The 14,669-nt window shown below is 36.8% G+C and overlaps 1 long non-coding RNA gene across 1 annotated transcript in view; it reads left to right on the top strand.

Annotated features, from left to right (window-relative positions):
- The window catches only part of LOC116660912, a 39,080-nt gene extending 26,321 nt beyond the window's left edge, over positions 1–12,759 (top strand). Inside the window, exons 2-3 of the long non-coding RNA XR_004316557.1 lie at positions 10,799–10,911; positions 12,456–12,759. This is a non-coding gene — a long non-coding RNA (uncharacterized LOC116660912). The remainder of the gene's footprint in view (positions 1–10,798; positions 10,912–12,455) is intronic.
- Positions 12,760–14,669: the final 1,910 nt, after the last annotated feature.

Here is a 14,669-nt window from a genome sequence, read left to right as displayed (position 1 = left end):
AGTAAAGACACATCTATCATCACTGTAAATGTCAATGGACTAAATGCTCCAATCTAAAGACCCAGAGTGGCAGCTTGAATAATCCAACAAGAGCCTACAATGTGCTGCCTACAAGAGACCCACTTCAGAGTGAAGCACACACATAGATTGAAAGTGCGAGGAGGGAAAGATTTTTCATGCAGATGGAGAGTAGCATCACTCATATCAGACAAAATAGGCTTTAAAACAAAAGCCATAAAGAGAGATAAAGAAGGGTACTGTATAATGATGAAAGGAGCAATACAAGATGAGGGTATTACGCTCATTAACTTATACACACCCAACAAAGTAGCACCTAGATATATAAAGCAAATACTAACAGACATAGAGGGAGAAATTAATGGGAATATAATCACAGTAGGAGACTTGAACTCCCCCCTAAGACTGAAACAAGCAATTCTCCAATGAAGACATACAAATGGCCAATAGGCACATGACAAAACACTTAATATTGCTAATTATCAGAGAAATGCAAATCAAAACTATGAGATACCATCTCAGACCCAGTCAGAATGGTCATCATCCAAAAATCCACCAATAAATGCTGGGGAGGCATGGAGAAAAGGGAACCCTCCTACACTGCTAGTGGGAATGTAGTTTGATGCAGCCATTATGGAAAACAGTATGGAAGTTCCTCAAAAGACTAAAAATAGACTTACCATATGATCCAGCAATCCCACTCCTGGGCATATATCCAGAGGGAAACTTAATTCAAAAAGATACATGCACCCCAATGTTCATAGCAGCACTATTTACAATAGCCAAGACATGGAAACAACTTAAATGTCCATCAACAGATGACTGGATAAAGAAGCTGTGATATATTTATACAATGGAATACTACTCAGCCATAAAAATAATAAAAGACGGTCATTTGCAGCAACATAGATGAACATGGAGATCGTCATTCTAAGTGAAGTAAGCCAGAAAGAGAAAGAAAAATACCATATGATATCACTCATATGTGGAATCTAAAAAAGAAAAAATAAAGACAAACAAATTTATTTATAAAACAAACTCACAGACATAGAAAACAAACTTATGGTTACCAGGAGAGGAGGGGTGGGAAGGGATAATTTGGGAGTTTGAGATTTGCAGATACTAACTACTATATGTAAAATAGATTAAAAAAACAAATTTCTACTGTATAGTACAAGGAACTATATTCAATATCTTATAGTAAATTTAGTGGGAAAAGAATATGAAAATACATGTATGCTCCTATATGAGTAAAGTATTGTGCTGTACACCAGAAATTGACACAACATTGTATACTTCAATAAAAATGTATTTTTTAAAAAGGGGCGCAAACATGACGAAGCACTCCAGGGGCAAAGCCATCAATCAATCAAGAGACCATCTCTAAGCGAGGGTATAAGACAGAAGAGTCAAACAGAGCCATTGCTGTCTGCCCTTTGATCAGCCTGCCTCCCCGTTCTTGGAGGTGCACTTTCCTTATGCTAATAAAATCTTTAACTACACAGCACATTTTTTTCTACTGTCTGAATTCTTCTCTTTCAGGTGAGACAAGAACTGAGGTCTTCCCCTTTTGGGGTAACAAGTTCAATACTCCCACTCCAGGATACAACATCATGTGAAAAAAAAAAAAACCCACAAATAAATAAATATTACTTTAGCATCTTGTACAAACAAACCAAAAAAAAAAAAAAAAACCTCTCAAGGCATAAATATACCTCAGGAAAAAAAGGTGAACAGTGAAATGTTCATTTTAAAAGTTTTTATTTTGAAATAATTCACATACAGTTGCAAAGATAGTACTGAGAAGTCCTGGGTGTGGGTACATCCCATAGAACCATGATACAGTATCAAACTAGGAAACCAGCATCAGCACAATGTGTGGCTAAAGCTCTGTGTCATTCTGTCACATGTGTAGATTCAGGTAACACTACCTCTAACACGGTAGAGAACTATTTTAATCACCACAAAGATTTCCTTTTTGTCCCCTTTACAGTCTCACTCATCCCTAGTTCTCTTACAACTTTGTAGCCACTGGCAACCATTAATTTGTTCTCTATCTCTACAGTTTTGTCATTTCAATAATGTTATACAAGTAATGTGTGGCTTTTTGAAATTGACTTTTTTTTTTTTTTCACTTGTAATGCCCTTGAGAGACGAGACTCTAAGTTCTTATGGACTTAGCTTTGCTATAGGAAATTTAAAAGAAACTTTTGTACAGACTTGGTGCAAAGTAGCAGGGGATGCGGCACAGGAAAAGTCGCAGTAATGATCCACTGAACAGTGAGGAAGGAGTCAGCAATCGGTCAGATCCCCAGCTGACATCTCACTAATGACAAGCATAATTTTTGGAACAATGTGGTGGAGACGGTAAAGCGCATCTGTTATTTCAAAGGCGACATGAACTTCTAAGCCATCTTTATAAGCGGGGCATGTTCTTGCCAATGAGATCCTAGGAGAAATTCTGTGTGTTCAGTCCAAGTCAAAGCCTTTGTGTGTGGATACACATCCTTCCATCTCTCCCCATCTTTAGTTCACTGGCCTCTTGGAAGCCACATGTTCTAGTCGGCGCCCCTCCCGTATTCCAGGAGTCTAGCTCCCTGAGTCACTACTTGGGAAAGATCTGCCCTACGGAGGCACCAAGCCTCCAATGACTTTTGTGTAAGGAAAACATTGAGTTAAAATGTAACGTGTCAGGTGAATGTAAATCTAGCCTACAATGACAACTACTGAATAACTCTGCCAAAGTTGAGGTTCTGCCATAATGAGAAGTTAAAACGTGTGGTATTGGCTTCCGGAGTGGTGGGCACCAAGGAAATGTGAAAGGGTGAAAAGCTGACGATTCACATTATAAAGTATCACCTGATGTAACTGGAGAGTAACTGAAATGCAAGCCTTCTCAACACCTGTAGCAGAAGAGGTTGGAAAGCACAAATGTAGTAGAATGTTTCAGCTGCTATTTACTGCTTTTGGCAAGATAGTAAATAAAACAGACTATGGTCTATCTGCAAACAAATAAAAGAATGGAAAAATTGGAAATATCAGGGAGCAATATTCAGAATAAAAACAAAGTGTGATCATTTGCAGGCATGGACTGGTACGGCCCAGAATATGTAGGCTCTCTTTCTACCTCTTCAATATGTTAAAATGTTTGAATGATTCACCATGTGAAAATAAACCCCTTTATGTCAAAATATAGGGCATTAAAAATCTATTCAGCATAAAAAGAATTAGAGGGTAAATGCAAAAGTAGTGATGCCTCCTTTCATCTTTTAAACATCAAAATATGCATACAGCCATGGATATATAAGACACATGGTCCAAATAATTTCAACTATTAAGCAGAAATTCTATTCAATCACCTAAGTAAATTTTACTTTAATGGCAATCTTAATGGGTCTTCTACAAAGGAAACTAGCTCTGCTCTCCTAAGAAGGTGCACATATCCACTAAAAAGTGACAGTAAAGAGAAGATCATTTTAGACTGCAATATTTTATTATGATTTTAGTAAGTTCTTTAGGTCAATGCTCTAATGAAGTGTCAAAATTGTCTAAAGCGATTTGGTGTAAAATAATGCATAGCGGTTAGTTGAATATTTTATCCATAAAAATTCATTTCAGTCTACTTTCATGTGAGAATAAAGCTATTATACTCTAAGGATAGAGCGCACAGAGACATCATCACATAGGAGAGCAATTTGCCTTTTACTCCTGTGGGAAGAGAAAGTAAGAAAAGGTTGCTAGGAGCTCTGCTCAAGGAGTAGAAAAGTGTAATAAGCAACAAAATGAGAAAAATTAAAGAAAGACAGGCAACTTGTCGACTCATGTTTGAAGAATTTGTCAAGATGAAGAATTACTTCAAAATAAGAAAGGGTATTTGATGCAAATATTTAGTATTCATCTGTGTTAAAAGTCATCGTGTGAAATATTGATATTGAGGTATTTAAGATAAATTCAATACTAAGCTACTCATTTTATGCATACCTTAGCAAATACCATTTAAGTACCCTTATTCTTATGTTATTTATTCAGTTTCATCCATGCACGGCATGACATTGTAGCAGTTAAACATATCAGCTTTGTTAACTTCCTAACATGTGACTCTCACTAAGAAAGTAAAGCTGGGCTTTATTAAGGAGTGGATGGTTCACTGTAAGGGGGGAGCGGGCAGGGGCAGGTGAACAGCTGCCCTGCGTTTCTTTGGCAAGTTGGTTACACAGGCTGTAGAAATGAATGGGTGGGGTGTTCATTGGTGATGGAAGGGTTTGGGGTCCTATTCCCTGATTTTCACCCCGACTCCACTTTCCTGAAGGGAGGAGGGATTTTTGTCCTTATTTAGTCTGGATCAGAAGTGTCACGGCATTGGTGCATGGTGGGTACTTCTAATCTGCAAGGCTAATTTTATTGTAATGAGGGTATAATGAGCAAAAGGTTACACTCGGACACTGGAGATTCCTGCTGTTTCCCACCTTTCTTTGTTGGCCTCCAGGCCACTTGTCATCGCAAAATGTGTGGCTGCTTATCAGCCCAGAGGTTCCTGCTTTTCCTTCTGTGCCCAGAGACCCCTGTTGTTTATACGATATATGGTTTCCTGCTTTTGGCCCTGGTGCCCCTCCTTTTAGCCCAATTCCTGCCATTTGGCCTGTGCCCCTTTTCTCTGCTCAGATCTAGCTATCTGCCTGCTCTAATGATTATACCCATTATTATAGATTGAATGTTTGTGTCTCAAATTCATATGTTGAAACCCCTGCCTAATGTGACGACAGTAGGAGGCAGGGCCTGGGGAAGGTAACTAGGATTAGAGGAGCTCATGGGAACGGAGCCCTCATGAGTGGGATTTGTGCCTTATGAAGTCCTGAGAGCCTTCCTCTCTGCTGTCTGCCTTGTGAGGGCATCATGAGAAGCTGGCAGTTGGCAACCTGCAAGCCTTCACCCACACCTGACCGTGTGCCCACCCTGATCTTACACTCCCAGTCTGCAGAACCTGGGGAGTAAGCTCCTGTTGTTTACCAGCCGCCTGGGCTATGCTAGTTCTGTTACAGCAGCCCGAATTGACTGAGATGTCCATTACGGGGCGGGGGGGGTGGTAAATGAGGTACAAATGTATCATTCCCCAGAAACTTTGAGGAGTGTCTACAAGAAGCACAAAATATAAGACTGCATTCAAGATGTACCTAAAGATGTGTGAGTCATGAAAAGAAAAAAAAGTCACCTCAGAGCAAATGGATACGGTCCCTAAAGTAAACCCACTCACAGTTCTCAATTCAGAGCAGCAGGAAGCAGAAATCAAGATGGTCTCTGGAGCACTCTGTTAGGGTACAAGGTGGGTGCAGGGGAATCCAAATCAGACTTTGGGAGCTTATTGAAAAGAAGGATGCCTGAGACTAAGTACACCCATCAGGTACGTTTTCATTGAATAAATGCGAGTTTTTCTGGTAGAAAAACTACATTTCCAATTAGAAAACTACTTTTTTAGCAGCAACAAATTGGTGTCAACAAAAAGACAAGGACAGAAGGTCTGCCATTAATACTAAAACTTTCTACCTCAAGGTCATAATCAGTGTATCTCCAATTAGGTAGGAAAGTAAAACCTCTATCAATCTAATTTTGTTCTCATGTTTAATCAAAGCCTTACAGATTTGAACAGGAATCTACTCAGTCTCTGGCTGAAAGCATGTCAATACCCAAATACCAGACAAGCTTGAGAAGACAAAGAAATGAGATCACACATGTGAAAAGAGCCAGTATTTCAAAGGAAGAGTTGAAAAGTACAGCAAACATCCTTGGCTGGAGCAGAGACACTGGTAGGAGAAGAAATAGAAATCTACAATTCAGGGACTGATAGAGCAAAACAAGATTTTTTTTGAAAAGAAATATTAAAGTCAATCTTTCAGTAATTCTTATCAAATAGTGAAAGAATAGATCTACTTGACATTCAGAATATTAAAATGGTCATTTATATACATATATTTGATTATATGTATTAAAAGGAGAATGAAGTATAACATAATAATTAATAATTCAATACCAGGAAAAACTGAAAACAGAAAAAGCATGCCCAAAATTAATACAGAGGAATACAGAATGGCTGACTATACCAATAACATAAAACACAATTTGTAAAGAAAATTGGAGAACTACTCGGACACTGAGCCTAAATTTTCTGAATCATTAAATTTTGTCAAAAGTGTAAAATTGGATTCATTATGTTCCACAACAGCCTTGTTCAAAGAAATAAAATATCAAATAAAATTTGAAATTTTCTAGTAATTACATTTAAAAAAATTAACTAAGCAAATGAAGTTAATTTTAATAATACACTTAACCTACCTCCAATCATTCCCAAACACAATTATTTCAATAATCATCAATATATGATATTATTAATGCCATATTTTATATTTTTTTTATACTGGGCCTTTGAAAACTGACGTGGGAAAGTGTGTTCTTTGCACTTATAGCCGTAAGTGGCTAGTGGTTCTGTCCTGGACAGCACATTTCTAGACAGAGGAAAAATGTAAATCTTCCAATTTCATCTCCCAAAGCTATTCTGAACTTGAAGGCAAACACCTTACTGAGCATAACATTTAATTTCAGTCCCATGCCTAAGGATGGAGGAAGCTTAAGTGAAATATGAGCAATTAAATCTCACTGACATTGAAAAGTAGTACTAAAATACAACCAAGTTAGGTCTATCCTGAGGTTGAAAATTTTAGAAAACATATGAATATAATGTCACACTAATAGAAATAAAAGTATATAAATCTGAGGGACAATGAAATGAAATTGTTCAAACCCCATCCCTGTATCTCATATCTTACAAAAATTATCAGTACAATCAGATTGGATATTTACATGTGATGGGTAAAACAATAAAAGTTTTAGGAAGTAAGATTTCTTAGATATTACACAAATCATTAAAATCTCCTGAAGAATAAGAACATCTACTTATTCAAAGATGCCACTGAGAGACTGAAAACTAAGAGAGAAAATGGGACAAAATATTTTGGACACTGATAATTAGTGAATAGAGTATTTAGGAACTCCTACAGATGAATAAAATATGTAAATTATATGTATGCATATTTATATATTGTGATATACATACTATAAAAACTCTTTAAAGCGTTTTATATATATACATAAAACAACTCAATAAACAGTGAACAAAAAAGTTAGATTCTTCGCAAAAAAGATATCAAATGCCCAATAAAGTTTCAAAGCATTCACTATTATAAGGAAATATAGAAATAAAAATTAAACCAAAATAAAATTCTAGTATGTAGTTGCCAGAGTGGCTGTAATAAAAATGCGTGATGTGCTGAGTGATGCTTGTTTGTACAGAAAAGGGAAGTTTCATACATGCTCACAGGAGTGTAAGTTAGCACAACCCTTTTGCAAACAATGTGTTATTAATTACTAATATTTAACAAATACATAAACCATGACTACAAACTCAACTGATATATATGTAATTGGTATACATATATGCACATATAAATATGTATATATGCATATATATACATTTACAAAGGAGAAACAAGATACAGGTGCAAGAACGCTTATAGTAGAATTATTCATGAAAGTCACAAACTAGAAATTGTCTAGATGATGTCCATCATCATTACATTAGATACATAGTTTTGATATGTTTATACAACTGAAAAGCACACAGTGACGCATTTAGCTAAAGCTAAACTCTCACAAGCATAACATGAATAAAAAAGGCTAGGCAGAGGAGAAAGCATCCTGGAAAATTCCATTCATATGAGATCAAATGAAGAAAAAGAAAGCTAAATTATAAAAATTCTGGAGAGTCTTCATCTTCGAGAGTAGAGGATCGGGGAAAATTCCCAGGAGGGGTATGGGAAGGGCTTCTGGGATGCTGGCGATACTTTATTTCTTGATCTATGTCCCAGTTATGTGGAGTTTTATGTTATGAGAAGTCTATATTCATAACACTAAATGCAATTTAGAAATACATGAAATTAAAGCACTCCCAAAATTAAAATAAAAAAAAAACTGGTTTAAAAAATAACTTATATTATATGTGATAGGAAGATGCTCCTTCTTGTTTCTAAAGGTTTGCTTGTGTCATTGGTAATCTAATGTGAGCCAACCTCAGGCTCACTGGAGGACTTGTTAAAACAGATTGCTGGACCTCATCTCCCAAGTTTGGGTGTCAGTGGGTCTGCATTCATCGCCTCAAACTGAGAGTTTTCATTTCCAGTTAGTTCCCAGGTGATGCTGATGCTGCAGATGCTGGACCACGCATTATAAAGCACCAACCTCTGGTATTCTCTTTGAAAGAGACTTCTCCTCCTTGTAGTCACTTAACTAACTCATCCAGCCCCAGCTAAACCATGTACTAGGTTTTCCTGCCCCCAACCACAACCCCTACCATTAGAGGGCGTGCTTCTGCTTGTCCCTAGTACTTCCTTAGAAACTTATGTGTGCTTTTTATCTCCTTGTCTGGGTTTTTAAAATTTCTCCACTTTATACTGGCATTCTTTGGGGGCTTATTTTAATCCTTAGAATTATTTTGATTTTGCTTGTTGAATAAATGAACAAATCCCACTGAGTTCTCAATTTCTTGTGTGGTTTGAATTTTTTCTTTTGCGTTCCTGTATTTCTTGTTTTCAGTTCTCCCTTTGTCAAATTTCAGGCCAGATTCCTCAGGGCTGCCTTCCTCCTGTATTCCTGATGCGTAATGAATTGATGAAACTTGTGTCCAGACAGCCTCCTGCCCTACTAACTCAGAAGAAGACTGAAGAGGTTTTTTGGGGGTGTTTTTTTCCTCTCTTACATATGAAATCCTATTCACCTCTTTCCTGGCTGGGGGCACCATTCCTCTCATAAATTGCCAGGAAATTGACAATCAATTGCTCTTCTCTCATTATGCCCCCCAGCGACTGACTTAATTTCTATTTTCCTTTTCCCCTTTTCTCACCTAATCTTGCTCTGAAGACTTTTCTCACAGTCTGTGAATTATCTCATTTTTTTTTCTTTATTCCAGCTTTACTTCCCACAAAAACACTTTCCTAGAAAATAAATACTTTTCCTGTTTTCTTCACCTTCTGCTTTCAGAACCAGCACTTCCCTTACCACGTCCTTTTCCATCTTCTTTCTGGGTCACCAAAACCTGCTTTTAATATACAATATTAAATAAACACATCCATCCTCTTGTGTTCAAAACATATGTTTTCTATGTTTAATGAAAAGTCTGTTTTATATTTCATCAAATCCATCTTTTTATGAATCAGTACACAATTACATTCTTTAGAGGAGAAGCATTAGAGAATATAGCTTAATTTTATAAATGCTTTGGAATTTTGTTTATACTACAGCAAACATTCAATTACTCTGGTATTCAGGTGATGTGTTATATGATTAATTTAGATGTGTATAGGTAACAGGTAACATCTGTGAATATTGCAGAAATATTATGCCTTCAACTACCCTCAGACCTAGAAGCTATTATCAATAAGGGGCAAGGACACTTCCTCTGCCTTTCCAACTTTCAATGCATAGAAACTATTCCCCTACGTTTTCTGCTCAGGTGTAATTCAAGTCAGGAAGGTAAACCAGAAAGTCATAGACTGTTTTTCTTCTTTGGTGTCTGTATATGCTAAGAGTCTTATTCTAAACATTTATAACCAATGGCAATTGAATGACTAATGTAGCTAAATGTGCATGTCAGTTACAAAGGTTATTTTTGACCAATTGTCTTGATCAGCTGCAAAGCCTTTGGTTGTATAAATATATATTTGATTACAAAGTTAATATTGAATACTGTGGTTACATATTCCTTCATAAGGGCAGCAGATTGCCAAGATGGTGGAGTAGAAGGATGAGGACCTCATCCTCTCCCACAAATACAGTAAAACGACATCTACCTGTGGAACAAATCTCCCAAAATACCTACTGAACTTTGGTAGAATATCTCTTACAACCAGAAATACAAGGAAATCCTCACACAACCAGATAAACAAGTTTCTACTGTATAGCACATGGAACTAGATTCAATATCTTGTAGTAGCCTATAATAAAAAAGAATATGGAAAGGAATATATGTATGTTTATGTATGACTGAAACATTATGCTGTACACCAGAAATTGGCACAGCATTGTAAACTGGCTATACTTCAATTAAAAAGGGCAGGAAAACATTATTTTGTATATGAATAATAAATAATGACTGGAAAAGTGACATTTCAAAAACCTTGAATTTCAAACTCATTTTGCCCTATGTATGTTCTCTGTAACCACTGAGGACAAGTTATATGGGTAATTTTAAATATACTTAGTAAACATACCTAAGTAAAACAAGTAAATTTTTGAAACATGGTTTCTGGTTCAAAACTGTGTCCTGTATAGATAAATATTTGTTTTCTTTGTCTTTTGGGAGCACATTAAAACAATGGCAGTGATTTGTTTATATGTTAAGGAATGCCAAAAATCAGCAGAACCATGAGAACAAAGAGACTGAATAGGTAATTTAAGCCTTTTTGTTTTTCTACAGTTGTCATAGACAATATTTCTGCTTTATAACTAGTAGCTTTGCTACCAGTCTCTGTGTTTTAGAGGCAAAAACAATGACTAATGGGTTTAAATCAAATCTGGTTTGCTTTTTCTTCTCTCTTTCTTTCTGCCATTAGAAATTTGAACAATGAAGTGAGGTCAGGAGCCTCTTTGATAAAATGCTGGCTTTTTACTTTTCATAAAATGCTGGGTGTGATGGGCAAGTTCATGGCTAAGGACTATGCTTTTAATTCTCTTTCAGTCTTCACCAAAGTCTGCTCATGGGTATGGATGGTCATCTCAATAGGCATTGGAGAACTTGAGGCTTTATGACAATACGTTTTTCTTTCTGGGATACTGATGGCAGAGATAAAAGTAAGATATTTTTATGGCTGAATTCACTCATCAGACTCAAGTGCATACAAACTAGAGATTGTAATACAGAAATTTCTTAATAAATTAAGCAGAAATTCTATTTCACTTTATTGTTATTATCATTATTACTCATTTAGCTTTTCCCTCCTTGCGCTAAAACAAAATTTTTATTTCCTTGTCTAATTCCTAGGTAAAATGCAGCAGTGACTTTGTATTTAGTGGTTATTCTATATGGAAGTAAATCAGTAGTTGAATACATTCTTATCTTTAACTGTCAAAATAACAAGGGAAAAATGAGACTGTCCTACTCTGGGTCACAGATAATGTGATACGGTGCCTGTTAGAGTAGCTTAATTCTCCCACGCCACACTCCCGAAGGCACAGATAGCTGAGGGGACTGGCCTGCTGTCCCCTCCACTTTTCACCTTTTTTTTCCTAACTGATAGCCATCCTGCCATGTGTGAGGTGCTATCTAGCTGTGGTTTTGATTTGCATTTTCTCAATGATTCGTGATGCTGAACATTTTTTTCATTGACTCTCCATGGAGAATCTAGGTTTTCTTACCATTTACCTGGAAAGGGGGTGACTTTAATGGAAGGCAATTATAGTTTTTCCATTTCCCTCTCTCTCTGTACACCAAACATTATATTTTTCTGCTAAATGTATGGTTAGGTCTCCTTACCTACCCCCCAAAGTCTAGGGTATTCACTATTTTCAAATTATATAGAAGTCCATTAAACTGAGAATTGAAATTCAATTTTCAGGGTTTTTTTTTTTAGTGAGCATTACTATAAAGAAATAGAAAGTAGTTTTACTAAACTTTTTGGGGTGATTAACTTACAATATATACATATATCAAATCTTTATGTTGTGCACATGAAACTAATATAATTTTATAGTCAATTACATCTCAAAAATGTAGTAAACAGACAAGCAAAATCAGTTTAATTATAGAAGTTTACTATAGGCCTCCCAGAAGAAAGGGTAAAGGTAAATAAGATTTCCCTAATACAGATGTATATATTGGCCTAGCAGCAAGACACGATTGCTGAGGGACATGTCTAAATTCAGATATCTCCATAAAAGCAATGCATTGCATGAGTCCTATTTTTCCTTACTAGCAATTCCAATTCCCAGAAGATAGAGAGACTTAATAATCTGAAATTATTTTTGAACACAAAGGGACAAAGTTATTGACAATAAATTAATCCCAGGATTAAGAAACTTGACATACTGTTCAGATTATTAAACTAAAACCAACAGGATGAAATATAAGAAAAAAATGAATGAAGTCTCCTGGACTTCAGGTTAAATATCTACATAAGGCAACAGATGGAGCACATGTAGATTAACAATAGTTCGTGTGAGAAACCCGAATATCATGTAAAAGAGCAAAGTGATTAAAATGCCGACAGGAGCACTAAAGTAGAGCTAGCAGCAGCAGCTACTGGAATTGGTAAAAAACTCTGAGTCTACGTCTTCTTACTTACTAAGTTCATACCTGACTGTTTCACAGGAGTCAAAATTTTATTTTGTATTTATAGCTTCCCGCAGATTCTACTTAGAAACAAAATTTTCCATGGGAAAATATCTTGCTCAATGAGCTACTTGTAGGAAGTTCTTTCTGGATGAACAGATGTCAGCGTGGGCCAAGGCAATAGCGAAGGTAATCACAGTGGTCAGCTGAGACAAGGTTCCCGCCCACCCACCCCTCCCCACTCCCCGGGTGAAGGAGGACAATGCAAAGGAGAAAGAAAGGAGAGTGAAGCCGGAGAAAGGCGTTAGGAGCCGAGGACAAATTCTCCAGAGGAGAGGCGAGTGGAAAGTCCAAGGAAGTGAAGAAATTATACCCAGGTTAGCAAATTTATCATAATGCTTGTAATGATATTAACCTCTATAGGTAAGGGTGGTTTATAATGACCTCTTTCATATATCAATAGTAAGATTATAAATTTGCTTGCCAAGTCTTAAAGGAAATTTCTTTGTGTACATATGTCAAGAATCTTAAAAATATTGATACACGTGATCCAATAATTTCATGTCTAAAAATTTATTCTAAATTCAACTATGGAAATAATCAGTGATGTAGACAAAGTTTTGTATTTATATTATAGCATTATTTATATATTATTATTTATACATATAATATTTATATATTATTATTTATAGTCAACTGATTTTCCACAATAGTGGAAAAGTCAATTAAATGCACAAAGGACAGTCTTTTCAAAAAAATTTGGTTGGGACAATTACATATCAACATGTGAAAAAGCATATATGTATATACATTTTAAATGAACATACAACTAGAGTGGTTAAATAAACATATTGACTTAATAGAACACTTAAGTAGCTATTAAATTTTAATATTACATCAGTCACTCCTATAGTGTTTATTATGTGTCAGCCACAGCTAGAAACTTGTACATAGAAACTTACACTCACTTAAATCTCATATCTGTTGTGTGAAGTAGTAACTGTCGTTAGGCGCACTTCAGAAACACTGAGGTTAGGTTGGTACCCAAGGTCAGCAGGTGGACCTGGACTGTATGCAAATCCATGCCCCTTCCTCAGTGTCTTCCCTCTTTAACTGTTAGGAGACGAACTCGTGAACTGGCTACCCCACGGACACCAAATTCTCCTTTGCCTTAAACTTCACCCATGCCTCCAGGTCTTCAATAACACGAAGACAGCTCTAGAAAATACAGAAAACCCTGCTTCATTCTTGAGAACCCAGGATCACCGAAGAATTCTCTTAAATATAATGCGAGTTGGATCAAATTGCTCTCAAGATATCCAAACCTGTCAAATGCATCGGAGACACCTGAACGCATTGCTAATAAATTCCCCTCTGGAGGCAGCACGGTGGAATTATGGGCTATAAATAAAGGATGTTCTGCACAGGCTTCTGGCAACTGTTAATTGGGAGAGAAATTCCCTGGGGCCAGCGCAAGGTGCATGAGCAGAGCAAACTGCTTGAAATTCCGGTTTAACAGCCACTGGAACTTAACACATCGGAAAGCAGACTGCCTGGCCGGATGGCCTTTGGGATTCTAATGCTGGATTTACAAAGTTAAAAGCAAAATACCAGTGAGGCAGGGTTACATGGATTTTTTTCAGCTGCCTTGGGGATGAAGCTGTGCATAGTCAGAGAGAAAGCTAAATACTGAAATCTGACCTCCACCGTAGTGGGTCCAGTATCTGTAAAAAAAAGTATCAGGTAATAAAATGCACTTTCTAGGATGCTCACTTCTCTGGCCACAGACTCACTCCTCCACCTGTTAATCTACTTTGGTATAAACAACCTCCCAGCTCACAACCTAGAAAGACAACATGGGCACTTGAATAGCCAATAAGGGAAGCCGAATCCAAGAGAGTAATTGCATCTTTGTGAGAAATACTGGGGGAGTAAAGACTTCTTTCTTACATAGAATGAGTTTCCAGAAAATAAGTAAAACCAATTTGCAGTTGATGAAAATATCCTGGAAAATACATGAAGAAAATAACACTTGATAAGCATAGAAAAGACATTTTTTAATGACTGTGAGACAATGTTAGCTAATACTGTATGGTAGCATTTGTGTTTGCCATGCCAGGCAGGGCTCTACCAGACTTACGTGGACAGCCGCACTGACCCTCCAGTGCATCGGGCAGCAGCGTCACCCCCGTTATCAATTAGGAAAATGAACCGAGGAAGTTGAGTCCTTTGTTTAACTCAGCACGGCTCTGAATGGCAAACCGCGTGTGTCAGACCCGGG

This window comes from Camelus ferus, chromosome 32, assembly GCF_009834535.1.
Source record: "Camelus ferus isolate YT-003-E chromosome 32, BCGSAC_Cfer_1.0, whole genome shotgun sequence".
Taxonomy (NCBI): Eukaryota; Metazoa; Chordata; class Mammalia; order Artiodactyla; family Camelidae; genus Camelus; species Camelus ferus.
This window is presented reverse-complemented; position numbering and strand designations above follow the sequence as displayed.